At 46.7% G+C, this 21,250-nt stretch overlaps 1 protein-coding gene across 3 annotated transcripts in view; it reads right to left on the bottom strand.

Moving 5' to 3' along the window:
* The window catches only part of GRM7 (glutamate metabotropic receptor 7), a 469,276-nt gene that overhangs the window by 284,884 nt on the left and 163,142 nt on the right, over window positions 1-21,250 (bottom strand). The gene's annotated exons all lie outside the window — the stretch shown is intronic.

The raw sequence follows: 21,250 nt of genomic DNA on the forward strand, positions 1-21,250 counted from the left end.
ATTCTGCCTGCGGCCACCACTAGGGGGAGCTCCCTGTGTACAGAGAAACATGATGAGATTCTGTCTGCAGCCACCACTAGGGGGAGCTCCCTGTATACAGATATACATGATAAGATTCTGTCTGCAGCCACCACTAGAGGGAGCTCCCTGTGTACAGAGATACATGATAAGATTCTCTCTTCAGCCACCACTAGGGGGAGCTCCCTGTATACAGAGATACATGATAAGATTCTGTCTGCAGTCACCACTAGGGGGAGCTCCCTGTATACAGAGATACATGATAAGATCCTGTCTGCAGCCACCACTAGGGGGAGCTCACTGTATACAGAGATACATGATAAGATCCTGTCTGCAGCCACCACTAGGGGGAGCTCCCTGTATACAGAGATACATGACAAGATTCTGTCTGCAGCCACCACTAGGGGGAGCTCCCTGTATACAGAGATACATGACAAGATTCTGTCTGCAGCCACCACTAGGGGGAGCTCCCTGTATACAGAGATACATGATAAGATTCTGTCTGCAGCCACCACTAGGGGGAGCTCCCTGTATACAGAGATACATGATAAGATTCTGTCTGTAGCCACCACTAGAGGGAGCTCCCTGTATACAGAGATACATGATAAGATCCTGTCTGCATCCACCACTAGGGGGAGCTTTCTTAGTTCTGTCCGTATACAGTATATTCTTGTCTGTGCAGGTGATTTTCTAACCATGTGACATCGAGAAGTTTCAACCTCTATAGAGAATGATAATGAAATGTATCAGTGCAGAATATTAGACATAATCTAGATTATTTTTTGGTTGCATTTCCACATCTGTGAACCTTATGAAGAGTGATTTTCAGCCTGTTCTCGAGGGTTTTTACTCTACATAGACAGTATGGAGGCCGGTTCTCACCCCGGGGCCTGCAGCCCTTTCCCGGGGCCACACAGCTGCTGCCCCTGTGACATGGCTTATCATAGCACAGTGATAGGAGCGGTGCGGTCTGATTTCCCGCTTCGGCACATGCAGCACAATGTCAGGCGGCTGCTTTCAGTGACACTGGAGAATCTTTCTTTGGAGTAAGTCGTTCTCCATCTGCTGCTATTTCTGCCCAGTGTCATCCTTGGATTTGTGAGATTTCCTCCAGCTCCGGCTTCACATTTACAGAAAGTGTTATCATTATAGCTGGATGTCTCCGATTTATCCGGCCTCTGACACCCGGCGTACTTAGCTGCTGATAATTTATGCTAATGCCAGGATGCACTTCAAAACTCGGCGCACATTTCTCATCCCATTCCTGATTAACCCTTTCATTGGAGGCTTGAGCATAAGTGATATTTTGCTTCCAGCAGGGTCGGACATATCATTGGTGCAACCTGTGCTGCCACATAGTGGCCCAAGAGGTCAGGGGGCCATCACTACCTCCAAAGCAGGTGGAATTGGGCATTATGATGAGTTATTGGGCTGTAAAGGTCCCATGTATGGTTCCTGCCCAGGGGCCTCTTCTGTCGATGTCGACCACCAGGGCATCCAGCAGACTCCGCTCATTCTTCCTCCTCTTAGTCTTTAGTCCCCTCCTGACATTGCGATCCCTGACACATATAGACCTGTCCTCACTCACTAATGTCATCACATGACAAAACCGGTCACTGCCCCCCCCCCCCCTCTAAATCATTACAAGTCTTTCCTGAAATACTCTGTGCTCCTGATTACTGTTCTACATCTTCTGTAAAAAACCTTAAGTTTGGGATCGGAAACAAGATTGTCCCAAAACTTCTTTGAAATACTCTGTGCTGCTGCTGGAGACCCCATTACTTTATAGGGTATGTGCACACAACGGCTTTTTCCGGCGGGTACACTCCAGTCCGTAACCCACTGGAAAAAGCGCGAAAATAAAGAATGAACATGTGCACTGCGATGTAAAAACGACTTCAGTCTTTTGAGTTTCTTTTTTCCAAAGATGTGAAGAAGTTTAAAGAAGTGGGCGGCTTCCGAAAAGATGCCAAAAATGACGCTTCGGCCAGCGGGTCCCGAAGCCTCTTCTTCTGAAAAGCTTGGCAGATTTGCAATCCGTCTAATGTCACAAAATTGATACGTTCCTTTCCTAAAACACTCTGTGCTGATGTGGACCCTCCAACCTTCCAGTCTAAAAATCTCAACCCCATGATCTCCCTCGAAATTGTCACATCCTAAAAATACTCTGTACACCTTGTACATCTCAGTCTGGACCCTCCTACAAGATATACAGAAGTGTCCTGAAATACTCTGTGCTGCTTGGGACCCTATTACTTTAACTATCTAATGCTTAGTCTGCTCTCTGCAAGAATGATACACATTACTGAAATACTCTGTGCTGCACGGGGGCCCGCATTCTTCCACAGTGAACTCCTAATTACACTCTGCTGAAATGCTCTGCGCTGCTCGGGGTCCTTATTCTTCCACACTGACCTTCCAGGTGCCCCCCCCCCCCATCTCTACTCTCATTAGCGGTCTTGCACCAATATTAGATTTTGCACGTTCTCATTTTCCGTTTGTTACATTTCCATTGTTCTATTATGAAATGAACAGGAGCCGAATAATTACCAACAATTGCGCAGAACGGAGAGAGAGAAGCGGGGGGATCGGAGATGACTGTCTGATCCTGATGAAGGGGGAGGATATGTCAGCTACACCCCGACTGCAGCAGCTGTGACCTGCAATGATCAGGGTCCAACAGGGATAATCCAAATCCTATCACAGACCATGAAATAAAATCACCTGTAACATGAGGGTCCCCAAAACAGCGCCACAACTATTCACAGGTTGTGTGCGGTATTGCAGTCACTGCAGAACCCATAGACAATAGTGGTGCTGTTTTCGTAATAAAACAGCCATCTTTTTTCGAATACTGGAAAACCCCTTTAATTAAAGTAGACAAGAGGCTGTAGCTGCACCCAAACATCAACAAAGTAGACAACCATGCCAGCTGATGAGCCAGTGGGGTCATGCATTGGCATGGGGGGAACGAGGAGGGTTTGCTAAGGCATACTACAGAGACTTTAATTTAAAGGGGTCCTTGTGACAGTCTTGATTTTAAGGGATTGATCCAACGAAGCACGTGAAGGTGGTCTCAGTAGTCACCATTATGTTGCTGATATAAACGCAGACACCATTAATATTCGCCTTCCACTGTAGATTCATTATGGATTGAATTTCCCAGAGCGTCAGGACTTCCCTGTTGCTTATGATCAAAAATTTGGCTTTGGCCAAAGTGGAGTGTTCCTTTAAGGGCAATAAAGATGGGGCACAAGGCGACGCTGCAGTCCCAATGGGAGAATGGATCGCTGGTTCCTACAATACGGTGTTACCCGGGATTCATTCTCAATGGGACGTAATGTTGGATCCCATCGTCATCGCCGCAGAGCATTGTGCATGAAATCCATGTAGAAGTGGCGGATATTGACTTCTACAAAAGCCAGGTGTAAGCAAACATGAAAGTGGCTCCGGAGCCCCCCTCACAGCTGTGCCCGGACCCTGAGTGCCCCAGATATATAGGACGCACATCTGTTCTGCTCATCGCGTCGCTGTGGGAATCCGCCTCTACAGGCTTGTTGTGTTCCTCTGATGAATGAAATCAGAGGATCTCGGAGTCTGAGGAGGATTCTGTGGATTGTAATGCTCGTCTGAGATTTGTGACATTAATCCCCGTCTCAGGAGACGCACAAGGGTCTGAGTAATACTCCCAGAATGCAGCGGTGCGGACCCCTGGACCGACACGCTGACGGACATAAAGATATGGAGCCTGAGAGGTTCAGCCCCCAGAAAAAAATATCTGTTGGTGAAGTTATTGATGTGATATTATTGATACATTGTTATTATTACATTGTCAATATATTTATTTCATCGTCGCCAAATACTTCATTTCATAGTTTTTAAGGATGAAGTTAAAATAAATCCATCGTTCAACCCATGACCCAAACATGTTGATCCAGAGGAATAGCTCCCTAATAGGGGAAAATTACTTCCTAACTCCACATGCGGCAATTAAATCATTTCCTTGGATCAACGTCCAGCACAGAATCTACTGCCCATAACCTGTAATATTATATTATCAAGAAAGGCATCCAGGCCTCCTATTACTATGTTATTGAATCAGCCATTACAACAGCATGTGGCAGAAAGTTCTATAGTGTCACTGCTCTAACAGTAAAGAATCTATAGTGTCACTGCTCTAACAGTAAAGAATCTATAGTGTCACTGCTCGTACAGTATAGAATCCATAGTGTCACTGCTCTAACAGTAAAGAATCTATAGTGTCACTGCTCGTACAGTATAGAATCCATAGTGTCACTGCACTAACAGTAAAGAATCTATAGTGTCACTGCTCATACAGTAAAGAATCTATAGTGTCACTGCTCTAACAGTAAAGAATCCATAGTGTCACTGCTCGTACAGTATAGAATCCATAGTGTCACTGCACTAACAGTAAAGAATCTATAGTGTCACTGCTCGTACAGTATAGAATCTATAGTGTCACTGCTCATACAGTAAAGAATCCATAGTGTCACTGCTCATACAGTAAAGAATCCATAGTGTCACTGCTCATACAGTAAAGAATCTATAGTGTCACTGCTCGTACAGTATAGAATCTATAGTGTCACTGCTCGTACAGTATAGAATCCATAGTGTCACTGCACTAACAGTAAAGAATCTATAGTGTCACTGCTCATACAGTAAAGAATCTATAGTGTCACTGCTCTAACAGTAATGAATCCATAGTGTCACTGCTCATACAGTAAAGAATCTATAGTGTTACTGCTCGTACAGTATAGAATCCATAGTGTCACTGCACTAACAGTAAAGAATCCATAGTGTCACTGCTCATACAGTAAAGAATCTATAGTGTCACTGCTTGTACAGTATAGAATCCATAGTGTCACTGCACTAACAGTAAAGAATCTATAGTGTCACTGCTCATACAGTAAAGAATCTATAGTGTCACTGCTCTAACAGTAAAGAATCCATAGTGTCACTGCTCATACAGTAAAGAATCCATAGTGTCACTGCTCTAACAGTAAAGAATCTATAGTGTCACTGCTCGTACAGTAAAGAATCTATTGTGTCACTGCTCTAACAGTAAAGAATCTATAGTGTCACTGCTCATACAGTAAAGAATCTATAGTGTCACTGCTCTAACAGTAAAGAATCCATAGTGTCACTGCTCATACAGTAAAGAATCCATAGTGTCACTGCTCTAACAGTAAAGAATCTATAGTGTCACTGCACTAACAGTAAAATCCATAGTGTCACTGCTCTAACAGTAAAGAATCTATAGTGTCACTGCTCGTACAGTATAGAATCCATAGTGTCACTGCACTAACAGTAAAGAATCCATAGTGTCACTGCTCATACAGTAAAGAATCCATAGTGTCACTGCTCTAACAGTAAAGAATCCATAGTGTCACTGCTCGTACAGTAAAGAATCTATAGTGTCACTGCTCTAACAGTATAGAATCCATAGTGTCACTGCTCGTACAGTATAGAATCCATAGTGTCACTGCACTAACAGTAAAGAATCTATAGTGTCACTGCTCATACAGTAAAGAATCCATAGTGTCACTGCTCATACAGTAAAGAATCCATAGTGTCACTGCTCGTACAGTAAAGAATCTATAGTGTCACTGCTCTAACAGTAAAGAATCCATAGTGTCACTGCTCTTACAGTAAAGAATCCATAGTGTTACTGCTCGTACAGTAAAGAATCCATAGTGTCACTGCTCTTACAGTAAAGAATCCATAGTGTCACTGCTCGTACAGTAAAGAATCCATAGTGTTACTGCTCGTACAGTAAAGAATCCATAGTGTCTCTGTTCTAACAGTAAAGAATCCATAGTGTTAGTGCTTTTACTAAAGAATCTCTGCCTGCGATTATAATAGATCCTTCTTTCCTCTAGACGTAGATGATGCCCGGTGTCCCTGTTGCAGGCCTGGGTGTAGTGATCATTGTACAGATCTCGGTTCTGTCCCCTCATATATTTGTACATTGTAACAATGTCACCTATTTGCTTTCTCACACTGAATTGTGGCTATCTCTCACTATTTGACAGACATTAGGATACACTGGGTGAATATTTGCCCGGGGAATAAAGTAATTTTTGGTGAATTTTGGAGAATTGTTGGTGAAAGAATTTCAGTCGGCACAAGCTTACCCCCGGATAGCTGAGCGCACTTATTGGCCTAGGTGGGAACATTTTTAAGGACTGGACACACTTGGCTGCAGGTGCATTTGTTTCGCCGCAGTTGACTTATTTGCCATAGGGAATCATCGAGGTTGTATCAAGTTGTGGTAATGTAGCGACGCTCTGAATAAGATGAATGTCACCAAGTAGCCATATAGGTGGCTGACAGATTCTGCGGGACAGTCAGGACTATGATAACCTGCAATATTGCCTATGGTTAAGAATGGAGCTCACATCCGGTACAGATACGAGGTTGGCTACTTGTAGGGTCTCTTGATTCTTTCATCAGATCAGACGTATCTTCTCCATGTCATGGTTAGACTGGTCAGTGGTCACCAGAGGATCCTCCATAGAGCCGATGAGAGGTGCCACGTACAATATGTCCATTAGTCATCAGAGCCATCTATTGCTGCCAGGTTCGTTAATGTTGAGGTTCTACACTTTTTATGGTTATTTTGGATGATAGGACCTGTTCAGTAGAGATCACGATGTGAGGACCCCCCTGCTCATGCCATTTAGTGATGGGACCCGAGGATCTTGGACATTCCCTTTAAAGAACCAATTTTTCAGTGACTCGTATTCCTGCCACATTATAACCATTGCAATAAATGATTTCTCATTGCATCTCATTTTTTGCATCCTACAATGTGTCAGGTTCACACGTAGAAACAAACTTAAAAAAAAAAAGCACTATGAAGATAGACGGGATGCATCACATCTGTTCTGCGACACAGCCGAGCACCGGGCACCTGGCGACCTCTCCGTTCCTGCCATCCGCTCTGGAGTTCTGTTTCTTTGACTACCCACTCTAAAGAAATATGGCTCCCCAGACAGAGCCACGGAAAGGACAATGTCCTCCAAGGATCGCTTCAAAATCCGTCCAAAAGGCAAAAAGGCAATTTGTGCGAGGGCGCAGGAGCCATTAGCAGTTACAGAGAAGCCAGAGGACACCTGTTGAGTAATAATCAGCTCCTGCTAGGATTTTATTGGCCTTGAACTTCCAAAAATGACTTTTTCTTTTTCTTCTTCATCATCATCATCATCATCGCTTTTAACCTTTACAATGCCAGAATGGTTATATTCAGATTCTGTGGATACAGGGAGCTCTGAAATATTGGGGCTTACGTTGCAGTATTTGGCCTTATTCAGTGAGCAAAAAACAGCGATTGTTCGCTCACTTTTATCATCAGTTTCATCATTTTTTTTTTGTACACAAGAAGTTTTTTTTCCAGCTTCTCATATCAAACATGAACATTTTGATCTGAGTCATGGATCAAACTCGCCAATGAAAATCTATGACATCTGACAGCACTCAGATGTCATTCCGATTTTTTTTGCACGGACCCATAGACTTGCATTGGAGAGTTTGATCCATGACTTTGATCAAAATTGTACATGTCTCCATGTTTTGATGAGGGCCAAAAAAAAAATTCTGCAAAACTCCATGGACATGTGATCAGCCCCATACACTATAATGGCTACATGAAAAACACGGATGGAAAGCGAAATGTGAAAAACTGATGTCTGAATGAAGCCATAGAGGCAACTCCAAGAGTGTTGGATAATCAAGTAATTTTGGAAGTCTGAAAAGGATGGAGGAGGCTGAGTGTCGACAACTATTGCAGACTGTTACACATGTATCTATAGATCGCTTATGTAGCGGATAATGCGGGAACTCACATCATTATATGGAGCTGTTGGGCTAAATTCACACATCCATGTCTGTTTGTACATCAGTGTGAATGGATCGTTTTCTCTTATGTGTCATCTGTTTTATCTCAGTGTTGCATTGGGTTTTTCTCATCCATTTTTTAAAACCAAAGAGATAAAACTGTCTAAACTTTTATTTATCGATCAGTGGAACTCTGGAATAAAAAGGAAGTCTTCTGTTCTTCATCTGTGTTTAACGGATCCCCGTCTATCCGCAACATGGATGAGAACAGGACCTGCTCCGAGGGTCACGGACTGGACTCGGATCTGGGTATAAAACTGTTGTGTGTATGGCTCAATGACACTCCATGGGTCAGCGTGAAGGTCCATTAACAAAACATACAGCGCACGGATGTGTCACACAACACAGCGTAAGAAGCACATGGAATGGCTGAGATCCTATAGCACGGCCTCCATACTTTGACTTTGTCCTTTCCTTGAGACTCACAATATTCACAATGCAACTTCAACAGGATAAAACTAGCAACTTGTTTCCCGATTGAGAATAATCAGTCACGTGGCGATCAAAATAGTATTAAGGGCATAAAAGAAAGTATCAGAAGGTAGCGGCCGAAAGTCGTACAGAATCTAAAGCAAATCAGCGAGGATAACCCGCGCCAAGATCAATAAAAAGTGCAGAAAGTAACTAAACTTTAATTGAACTTAAACGGAAACATTTCGAATCCAGACTGATACATTTACCTGCACTGATACATTGTAGCAAACTATGAGGGCAGCAGAGCTCTGCACACCCAATGCAAAAAAGCTCTCATCCCCTATGTGCCATTTCTAATACTGGTTTCTTCTTATGCGGCAGAGGGGCTTCTACGCCACCGCAGGTAAAAGGCAGGGGCATGGCTACATGTTAGGAGTCTGTCGGCCAAACGATCGCCCATCTCACCCGGCTCTGTTGCTCGTCCGGCTGAGCGCTCCTGTGTTCTCTATGAGAAAGACGTCACCGGACAAATCTGGGAGAACAAAGCAAATGGTAGCGTGAGATCAGACATGCCGATCGACATCTCTCCCCCCCCCCCCTGATGATTAGGTGTCTGGGACCCCCATACACATAAGACTGTGGTCAGAACCCATTGATATTGGTGGCGACCTAAGTGTTGGTGTGTATTGGGGTCTCACCTGATATCTTTGCCCTGAGGTTCTCTAGACCAATCTTTCACCTCTTCTGCTTTGGTAAGACTACAACCTCCATCTTACTGAGAATGATGGGGGGCTATTTATAAACAGGTTAGGGAATAATAATAATAATAATAATAATAATTGACTGATACATTCTAACTAATTTTTAGCTTTGAGAAGTTTTAGATCAGGTCAAGTTTTCCGCTTCTGTGTCCCGTGAGGAATTGAACGTGGCGGTATTTTTAGGAAGTTGGACTTTTTCTGACACAGTGATTAATCGGTATTTATATAAATACTCCTCTATATTGAACCTACTCCTGATAAATCCCGCAGGTAACGGAACACATGGATCCATTATCCGTCATTACTCTTACAGTTTGTTTGCTCTGTGCGAGTTATAATGAGTTAAGAGATGTCAATCAAATCCTCCTACGGAACCGCTCCGATAAGAAATCCGAGGAAGCGGCTGCAGGAGACTCATGGGAATGTTTAGTCTAAATAAGGATCATAAGCGGCAAACAATTCCAGCGACGGCCACCCCCATCCTCCACCTGGTGCCAGCGGGGGGCCATTCTGCTGAGCTGCCACCTGATGCCAGCCTCTGAAGCTGCTCCTGACGACTCCTCGCTTCATTACAGAACTTTTAGGCTGATTCCCTTGTGGTTCTGGTTTCGGGTCCGATTGGCACCAGATCACTTCTCCTCCTCCTCCTCCTCCACCAATGTTTTGCCGCATGCACAAACCACTAATTCCCCACTGATGCAAATCTCAGAAATCTTACATTTCGGTATTGGAAACGTGTGCAGGGAATTGGCAATGAAATAACTAATTTGTATGAAATTTCCCAATTAGAGAGCGTTTCCAGGACGCCTCCATGGGCTCCTGCAGGGATCTCACATCATCCAGCAATAATGCAGTGCATGGCAGAGCTCGTTTATATGGTTAGGGCTCTAATATTGCTGCTTCATGAATAAAATGCTAAAATGACAGTACAAACTGAAACAGTAGCAGATGGGCAGCACAGGGGCTCAGTGGTTAGCACCGTACTATATATAGGGCAGCATGGTGGCTCAGTGGCTAGCACAGTACTATATATAGGGCAGCACAGGGGCTCAGTGCTTAGTACAGTACTACATATAACGCAGCACGGTGGTTCAGTGGCTAGCACCATACTATATATAGGCCAGCACGGTGGCTCAGTGGTTAGTACAGTACTATAGATAGGGCAGCATAGTGGCTCAGTGGTTAGTACAGTACTATAGATAGGGCAGCACAGTGGCTCAGTGGTTAGTACAGTACTATAGATAGGGCAGCACAGTGGCTCAGTGGTTAGCACCACACTATATATAAGGCAGCATGGTGGCTCAGTGATCAGCACAGTACTGTATATAAAGCAGCGTGGTGGCTTGGTGGTTATTACAGTACTCTATATAGGGCGGCACGGTGGCTCAGTGGTTAGTACAGTACTATATATAGGGCAGCACGGTGGCTCAGTGGTTAGTACAGTACTATATATAGGGCAGCACGGTGGCTCAGTGGCTAGCACCGTACTATATATAGAGCAGCACGGTGGCTCAGTGGTTAGTACAGTACTATATATAGGGCTGCATAGTGGCTCAGTGGTTAGTACAGTACTATAGATAGGGCAGCACGGTGGTTCAGTGGTTAGCACCGTACTATATATAGGGCAGCACGGTGGCTCAGTGGTTAGTACAGTACTATATAGGGCAACATGGTGGCTCAGTGGTTAGTACAGTACTATATATATAGGGCAACACGGTGGCTCAGTGGTTAGTACAGTACTATATATATAGGGCAGCACGGTGGCTCAGTGGTTAGCACAGTACTATATAGGGCAGCATAGTGGCTCAGTGGTTAGTACAGTACTATATATAAGGCAGCACGGTGGCTCAGTAGCTAGCACCATACTATATATAGGGCAGCATGGTGGCTCAGTGGTTAGCATTGTCCTATATATATGGCAGCATGGCGGCTCAGTGGTTAGTACAGTACTATATATAGGGCAGCATGGTGGCTCAGTGGTTAGTACAGTACTATGTATAGGGCAGCATGGTGGCTCATTGGTTAGTACAGTACTATATATAGGGCAGCATGGTGGCTCATTGGTTAGTACTGTACTATAGATAGGGCAGCATGGTGACTCAGTGGTTATCATTGTGCTATATATATATGGCAGCATGGTGGCTCAGTGGTTAGTACAGTACTATAGATAGGGCAGCACAGTGGCTCAGTGGTTAGCACCACACTATATATAGGGCAGCATGGTGGCTCAGTGATCAGTACAGTACTGTATATAAAGCAGCGTGGTGGCTTGGTGGTTATTACAGTACATATAATGCAGCACAGTGGTTCAGTGGCTAGCACCATACTATATATAGGCCAGCATGGTGGGTCAGTGGTTAGTACAGTACTATATATAGGGCAGCACGGTGGCTCAGTGGTTAGTACAGTACTATATATAGGGCAACACGGTGGCTCAGTGGTTAGTACAGTACTATACATAGGGCAGCACGGTGGCTCAGTGGTTAGTACAGTACTATACATAGGGCAGCACGGTGGCTCAGTGGTTAGTACAGTACTATATATATAGGGCAGCACGGTGGTTCAGTGACTAGCACCGTACTATATATAGGGCAGCACGGTGGCTCGGTGGTTAGCACAGTACTATATAGGGCAGCATAGTGGCTCAGTGGTTAGTACAGTACTATATATAAGGCAGCACGGTGGCTCAGTGGCTAGCACCATACTATATATATGGCAGCATGGTGGCTCAGTGGTTAGTACAGTACTATATATAGGGCAGCATGGTGACTCAGTGGTTATCATTGTGCTATATATATATGGCAGCATGGTGGCTCAGTGGTTAGTATAGTACTATAGATAGGGCAGCACAGTGGCTCAGTGGTTAGCACCACACTATATAGAGAGCAGCATGGTGGCTCAGTGATCAGCACAGTACTGTATATAAAGCAGTGTGGTGGCTTGGTGGTTATTACAGTACTCTATATAGGGTGGCACGGTGGCTCAGTGGTTAGTACAGTACTATATATAGGCCAGCATGGTGGGTCAGTGGTTAGTACACTACTATATATAGGACAGCATGGTGACTCAGTGGCTAGTACAGTACTATATATTTAGCAGCATGGTGGCTCAGTGGTTAGTACAGTACTATATATAGGCCAACAAGGTGACTCAGTGTTTAGCACCGTACTATATGTAGGGCAGCATAGTGGCTCAGTGGTTAGCACTGCAGCCTTGCAGTGCTGGACTCCTGGGTTCAAATCCCACCAGACATCTGCAAGGAGTTTGTGTGTTCTCCCCATGTTTCGTGGGTTTCCTCCTGGTACTCCGGTTTCCTCCCACACTCCAAAGACTGATAGGGAATCTAGATTGTGAGCTCCAATGGGGACAGAGATGATGAAGTCTGTAAAGCGCTGCAGAATATGATGATGCCACTATATAAGCAAAGCATCATAATATAGATCTATGGGTAAAAATATATGGAGGTCATCCCTGTCCTACAGGGGCACAAAAGAGAACAGCAATGATGGACATGACTGATATTTATTTAGGGGACCCCCAAACAAACTTTCCATGAAATCCCAAGTCTTTATTTCTACACCCCCTGGGGCAGAAGGAATGTAGTTGAGCAATGCATATTTATATGCCAGGATCTGTGAAAGCTGAGTGATGATCCATATGGGCAGCCAATAGTGGATGTCACTCAGTGTCAGTTACATAATGTCACAATGTCGGTCAGATTGTGTCAGGGCTGATACTTAGTGACAATCTGGGGATGCACTGGTGACAACTACAACTCTTAGTCCTATGGAGCCACATCTGGCTGCGTCCTGTAGGCTCCTGCCAATGAATCCCCTCTGCTTCTCCGTGTAGTGCATGTGACCCTCTGCACCGGGCACAGTCCGCACCTCTCTTGTGCCCTGGAGATGCACTTGTGGTTCTCCCTGCTCACAATGTGTGATGCCAGGGCAAGACATGGGGCATGGCAGGGGCCGACATATCATTGGTGCCATCTGTGCAGCCGAATAGGGGCCCAAAAGTCAGGGGTCACTGACAACCGCAAAGCAGCTGGAATTATGCATTATGTGGAGTTATACATATACATATATTTCTCCTGCACAGGAGCCCATATACTGTTCCTGCACAGGGGCCCATATACTGTTCCTGCACAGGGTCCATATACTGTTCATGCACAGGGGTCCATATACTGTTCTTGCACAGGAGCCCATATACTGTTCCTGCACAGGGGTCCATATACTGTTCCTGCACAGGGGCCATATACTGTTCCTGCACAGGGGTCCATATACTGTTCCTGCACAGGGGCCATATACTGTTCTTGCACAGGAGCCCATATACTGTTCCTGCACAGGGGTCCATATACTGTTCTTGCACAGGAGCCCATATACTGTTCCTGCACAGGGGCCCATATACTGTTCCTGCACAGGGTCCATATACTGTTCCTGCACAGGAGCCCATATACTGTTCCTGCACAGGGGTCCATATACTACTCCTGCACAGGGGCCATATACTGTTCCTGCACAGGGTCCATATACTGTTCCTGCACAGGGGTCCATATACTGTTCCTGCACAGGGGCCATATACTGTTCCTGCACAGGAGCCCATATACTGTTCCTGCACAGGAGCCCATATACTGTTCCTGCACAGGGGTCCATATACTGTTCTTGCACAGGAGCCCATATACTGTTCCTGCACAGGGGCCCATATACTGTTCCTGCACAGGGGCCTATATACTGTTCCTGCACAGGGGCCCATATACTGTTCCTGCACAGGGGCCATATACTACTCCTGCACAGGGTCCATATACTGTTCCTGCACAGGGGTCCATATACTGTTCCTGCACAGGGGCCATATACTACTCCTGCACAGGGGCCATATACTGTTCCTGCACAGGGGTCCATATACTGTTCCTGCACAGGGGTCCATATACTGTTCCTGCACAGGGGCCCATATACCGTTGCTGCACAGGGGCCCATATACTGTTCCTGCACAGGGGCCATATACTGTTCCTGCACAGGAGCCCATATACTGTTCCTGCACAGGGGCCATATACTGTTCCTGCACAGGGGCCATATACTGTTCCTGCACAGGGGCCATATACTGTTCCTGCACAGGAGCCATATACTGTTCCTGCACAGGGGCCATATATTGTTCCTGCACAGGGGCCCATATACTGTTCCTGCACAGGGGCCATATACTGTTCATGCACAGGAGCCCATATACTGTTCATGCACAGGAGCCCATATACTGTTCCTGCACAGGGGCCATATACTGTTCCTGCACAGGGGCCCATATACTGTTCCTGCACAGGGGCCCATATACTGTTCCTGCAAAGGGGTCCATATACTGTTCCTGCACAGGGGCCCATATACTCTTCCTGCACAAGGGTCCATATACTGTTCCTGCAAAGGGGTCCATATACTGTTCCTGCACAGGGGTCCATATACTGTTCCTGCACAGGGGCCATATACTGTTCCTGCACAGGGGTCCATATACTGTTCCTGCACAGGGGTCCATATACTGTTCCTGCACAGGGGCCATATACTGTTCCTGCACAGGAGCCCATATACTGTTCCTGCACAGGGGCCATATACTCTTCCTACACAAGGGTCCATATACTGTTCCTGCACAGGGGTCCATATACTGTTCCTGCACAGGGGCCATATACTGTTCCTGCACAGGGGTCCATATACTGTTCCTGCACAGGGGTCCATATACTGTTCCTGCACAGGGGCCATATACTGTTCCTGCACAGGGGCCCATATACTGTTCCTGCACAGGGGTCCATATACTGTTCCTGCACAGGGGTCCATATACTGTTCCTGCACAGGGCCCATATACTGTTCCTGCACAGGGACCATATACTGTTCCTGCACAGGGGCCATATACTGTTCCTGCACAGGGGCCATATACTCTTCCTGCACAAGGGTCCATATACTGTTCCTGCACAGGGGCCCATATACTGTTCCTGCACAGGGGCCCATATACTGTTCCTGCACAGGGGCCATATACTGTTCCTGCACAGGACCCATATACTGTTCCTGCACAGGGGCCCATATACTGTTCCTGCACAGTGGCGATATACTGTTCCTGCCCAGGGGCCCATATACTGTTCCTGCACAGGACCCATATATTGTTCCTGCACAGGGGCCATATACTGTTCCTGCACAGGGGTCCATATACTGTTCCTACACAGGGGCCATATACTGTTCCTGCACAGGGGCCCATATACTGTTCCTGCACAGGGGCCCATATACTGTTCCTGCACAGGGACCATATACTGTTCCTGCACAGGGGCCCATATACTGTTCCTGCACAGGGGCCCATATACTGTTCCTGCACAGGGGCCCATATACTGTTCCTGCACAGGGACCATATACTGTTCCTGCACAGGGGCCCATATACTGTACCTGTACAGGGGCCCATATACTGTTTCTGCACAGGGGCCATATACTGTTCCTGCACAGGGGTCCATATACTGTTCCTGCACAGGGGCCATATACTGTTCCTGCACAGGGGCCCATATACTGTTCCTGCACAGGGGCCCATATACTGTTCCTGCACAGGGGTCCATATACTGTTCCTGCACAGGGGCCCATATACTGTAACTGCACAGGGGCCCATATACTGTTCCTGCACAGGGGTCCATATACTGTTCCTGCACAGGGGCCATATACTGTTCCTGCACAGGGGCCCATATACTGTTCCTGCACAGGGGTCCATATACTGTTCCTACACAGGGGCCATATACTGTTCCTGCACAGGGGCCCATATACTGTTCCTGCACAGGGGCCCATATACTGTTCCTGCACAGGGGCCCATATACTGTTCCTGCACAGGGACCATATACTGTTCCTGCACAGGGGCCATATACTGTTCCTGCACAGGGGCCCATATACTGTTCCTGCACAGGGGCCATATACTGTTCCTGCACAGGGGCCATATACTGTTCCTGCACAGGACCCATATATTGTTCCTGCACAGGGGCCCATATACTGTTCCTGCACAGTGGCGATATACTGTTCCTGCACAGGGGCCCATATACTGTTCCTGCACAGGGCCCATATATTGTTCCTGCACAGGGGCCATATACTGTTCCTGCACAGGGGTCCATATACTGTTCCTACACAGGGGCCATATACTGTTCCTGCACAGGGGCCCATATACTGTTCCTGCACAGGGGCCCATATACTGTTCCTGCACAGGGGCCCATATACTGTTCCTGCAGAGGGACCATATACTGTTCCTGCACAGGGGCCCATATACTGTTCCTGCACAGGGGCCTATATACTGTTCCTGCACAGGGACCATATACTGTTCCTGCACAGGAGCCCATATACTGTACCTGTACAGGGGCCATATACTGTTCCTGCACAGGGGCCATATACTGTTCCTGCACAGGGGTCCATATACTGTTCCTGCACAGGGTTCCATATACTACTCCTGCACAGGGGTCCATATATTGTTCCTGCACAGGGGTCCATATATTGTTCCTGCACAGGGGTCCATATATACTACTCCTGCACAGGGGTCCATATACTGTTCCTGCACAGGGGTCCATATACTGTTCCTGCACAGGGGTCCATATACTGTTCCTGCACAGGGGTCCATATACTGTTCCTGCACAGGGGCTCATATACTGTTCCTGCACAGGGGCCCATATACTGTTCCTGCACAGGGGCTCATATACTGTTCCTGCACAGGGGCCCATATACTGTTCCTGCACAGGGGCCCATATACTGTTCCTGCACAGGGGACCATATACTTTTCCTGCACAGGGGCCATATACTGTTCCTGCACAGGGGACCATATACTGTTCCTGCACAGGGGCCCATATACTGTTCCTGCACAGGGGCTCATATACTGTTCCTGCACAGGGGACCATATACTGTTCCTGCACAGGGGCCCATATACTGTTCCTGCACAGGGGCTCATATACTGTTCCTGCACAGGGGCCATATACTGTTTCTCCACAGGGGTCCATATACTGTTCCTTCACAGGGGTCCATATACTGTTCCTGTACAGGGGCCCATATACTGTTCCTGCACAGGGGCCATATACTGTTCCTGCACAGGGGTCCATATACTGTTCCTTCACAGGGGCCCATATACTGTTCCTGCACAGGGGTCCATATACTGTTCCTGCACAGGGGCCCATATACTGTTCCTTCACAGGGGCCCATATACTGTTCCTTCACAGGGGCCCATATACTGTTCCTGCACAGGAGCCCATATATTGTTCCTGCACAGGGGCCCGTATACTGTTCCTGCACAGGGGCCCATATACTGTTCCTTCACAGGGGCCCATATACTGTTCCTTCACAGGGGCCCATATACTGTTCCTGCACAGGAGCCCATATACTGTTCCTGCACAGGGGCCCATATACTGTTCCCGCACAGGGGCCATATACTGTTCCTGCACAGGGGTCCATATACTGTTCCCGCACAGGGGCCATATACTGTTCCTGCACAGGGGACCATATACTGTTCCTGCACAGGGGCCATATACTGTTCCTGCACAGGGGCCCATATACTGTTCCTGCACAGGGGCCCATATACTGTTCCCGCACAGGGGCCATATACTGTTCCTGCACAGGGGCCATATACTGTTCCTGCACAGGGGCCCATATACTGTTCCTGCACAGGGGCCCATATACTGTTCCTGCACAGGGGTCCATATACTGTTCCTGCACAGGGGCCATATACTGTTCCTGCACAGGGGCCATATACTGTTCCTGCACAGGGGCCCATATACTGTTCCTGCACAGGGGCCCATATATTGTTCTTGCACAGGGGCCCATATATTGTTCTTACACAGGGGCCCATATACTCTTCCTGCACAGGGGCCCATATACTGTTCTTGCACAGGGGCCCATATACTGTTTCTGCACAGGGGACCATATACTGTTCCTCCACAGGGGCCCATATACTGTTCCTGCACAGGGGCCATATACTGTTCCTCCACAGGGGCCCATATACTGTTCCTGCACAGGGGTCCATATACTGTTCCTGCACAGGGTCCATATACTGTTCCTGCACAGGGTCCATATACTCTTCCTGCACAGGGGTCCATATACTGTTCCTGCACAGGGGCCATATACTGTTCCTGCACAGGGGCCCATATACTGTTCCTGCACAGGGGCCCATATACTGTTCCTGCACAGGGGTCCATACTCTGTTCCTGCACAGGAGTCCTTATACTGTTCCTGCACAGGGGTCCATATACTGTTCCTGCACAGGGGCCCATATACTCTTCCTGCACAGGGGCTCATATACTGTTCCTGCACAGGGGCCCATATACTGTTCCGGCAGAGGGGCCCATATACTATTCTTGCACAGGGGCCCATATACTCTTCCTGCACAGGGGCCCATATACTCCTCCTGCACAGGGGCCCATATACTCCTCCTGCACAGGGGCCCATATACTCTTCCTGCACAGGGGCCCATATACTCCTCCTGCACAGGGGCCCATCCTGTCTGTGACATGGGGAGTAGAGAACGGAAAGGGAGCTCTGGGAAGACTGTTACATTGTGCTTAAAATTAGCTCTAATAAGTAGCTGAAACAAAGTATCACCGGTGGGATCAGCTGCTTTTTCTTTGGAGTTTGGTTAAATTTTGGGTGGGGGATTTAATTCCACGTCTCTACTGGAGTTTCCTTTTATGGTGAATTCTGACTCTTTAAGATTTTGATACAAAACATGGAAAATTGTTTTCTGTTCAACCGAACGGAGTAGATTCAGATGAATGGGACAGATGCAGAATTATCTGCAGCATAAACGTAATGTGTGAACATATCCTTAAAAAGGAATCTGTCTGCAAAACAGCTGCTGGCTCCAACCGAAGGAATCTCTGCAGGGAATGAAGGGTCTTAGCAGCGTCTTCTTGGTGTTGTTATGCTACTGTGTAATTAAGAATTAATTGGGCCGTTTGGACTTAAGCAATTAAAGTCCAGTTTACCGTCAAGACACCGAAAGTCGTCCTCGGGTGATGCAAGAAAGTCATTAGACAGGAAAGGAGGTCAGGTGTCCCCGTCGCCTCTGTAACGCTCCCCCAGACGACAATGTCCTCCTGTCTGGGTCAGGAACCTGCTCCTGATTGCTCCTCGTCCTATTTCCTTTCTTGGTTGGGGGTCCTGGTGAGGTTTCGCCTCGACGCCTCGGCCTCGCCGGGTTCTCAAGATGCTCCGCAGACTTTCATTTTGATTGGCTGGTGTTAAGTTTAAAGGGACTCTCATCCCTGTAAATAAAGCCTGATTGCAGCCTCTTATTCCACCAAGGCTTCTTCCCAGACGCGGCCATTAAACTAAATCAAACATGTCAAGCGGGTATATTGAACATAGCTAAATGGATCGGGGGGAGGGTGAAGGGGAGACCACGTGTGCGGTACAAAGTAAGCCCACAGTACAGTATGTCAGTATATAAAATATGGCTCTATGATAATCTGTAACCCTCACTTAATACCTGCAGGCGCCGGGAGCCCGAATCCTCCCATCACCGGCAATAAACGGCCAAGATGTTGTAGCTGTGGGCAGCGAGCACTTAAGAGAACTTCCGCTTGTGGGAGAAAATGGCTACTTCTCGTATTATTTCTTTCCTTACATTTCGGTTCAGCTTATTACCCAAGTACTTTGCAGCCATTAAGGTTTTATTAAAGGTCTCGTAACCTGAATGCATTTCTTTGCTTTGATGAGTAACGCACAGGATGGGGGATGGGTCGGGGGGTTGCTTTCCATGGTCTTATCAACGTCATTCTGCGCATTCTATGGGTAAGATCAGTCGTTTTTATCTGCCACTTCTTCGCCTGGTCAAATTTTCAAGATCCATTGCTGTGCAGAGTTATTAAGTCATGTCCCTCCCACGAGGAGACCACCTATGCTCTTCTCAGTAGATGATAGCCTCCGGCTCTCATGTGGACTGTCTGGCAATCGATCATGATCACTATGAGGTTTTTTTTATAGTAACTGAGCGTTACATTTTCTAGATTTAATCCTATTCGGATTATAGGGGGTCATACACCATTTAGTCATATCCTTCCCCTGAGGAGACCACCCATGCACTTCTCAGAAGACACTAGCCTCTAGAACTCATGTGGATAGATCAAGCTCCACTAAGTATCAGTCTCACATGATGACTGACCATTTCATTTTCTAGATGCTGTAGAGAATATAGAAAGTCACTACCCTTTAATTTATGAGGTCCTTCCTCCAAGGAGACAACTTATGAGCTTTCTTGGAGTGAACTACAAGAGGATTGATGGTTGAGCTCTGCCTATAGATCAAGACTCATTAAATCAGCCATGCCACTGTTTGGCTATTCCATTTTCTAGGTCCAGTCCTACAGGGAACAGAAAAAGACCTGCCTCCTTTATTTAGTGATATCCACCCCCTGAGGAGTCAGCCTATTCTCCTTCCGGTGGACAATAACCTCCATGTTGATTGATGGTTGAGATCTGGTAATACGGAACTATTCATTAAATGTTACATGATGACTGACCATTTCATTTTCTAGATGCTGAACAGAATATAGAAAGTCACTGCACTTTAATTCATTAAGTCCTTCCGCCAAGGAGACAACTTATGAGCTTTCTTGGAGTGAACTACAAGAGGATTGATGGTTGAGCTCTGCCTATAGATCAAGACTCACTAAATATTAGTCATGACTCTGATTGGCTATTCCATATTCTAGAATCAGTCCTACAGGGAACAGAAGCCTCCTTTATTTAGTCATATCCCTCCCCTGAGGAGTCAGCCTATGCTCTTCCCGGTAGACAATAGCCCCATGTTGATTGATGGTAATAGGGAATATCCATAATATATCAGTCTTGCATGATGACTGACCATTCTATCACTTTTTCTTTTTTGCTATAATCATTGGGCGCCCAATGGCTGGGTCCTCCCTAGTCCTGAGAATGAAGGGGCCTGGTCTAAGATTCCTGGAGGTAAGGCGGCCCCCAAATCTCCAACTGGGAGATATGGAAAAATCCGTTTCTGAGGGTCCCATTTACCGGAACGGTAGAAGAGGAGACGTTTGGTCCATTTCCATTTGATGCCATAATTTGCCTTTGATTCTGACAAGCACCGATAATGTATCAGATTATTACCCCAAATGTCAGAGGTGTAACCTGCTGCCTTAGTGCAAAATCT

The sequence above is a fragment of the Phyllobates terribilis genome, unplaced genomic scaffold (assembly GCF_046119375.1).
Source record: "Phyllobates terribilis strain yellow unplaced genomic scaffold, ASM4611937v1 Scaffold_8__6_contigs__length_399053987, whole genome shotgun sequence".
In the NCBI taxonomy this organism is placed as follows: domain Eukaryota; kingdom Metazoa; phylum Chordata; class Amphibia; order Anura; family Dendrobatidae; genus Phyllobates; species Phyllobates terribilis.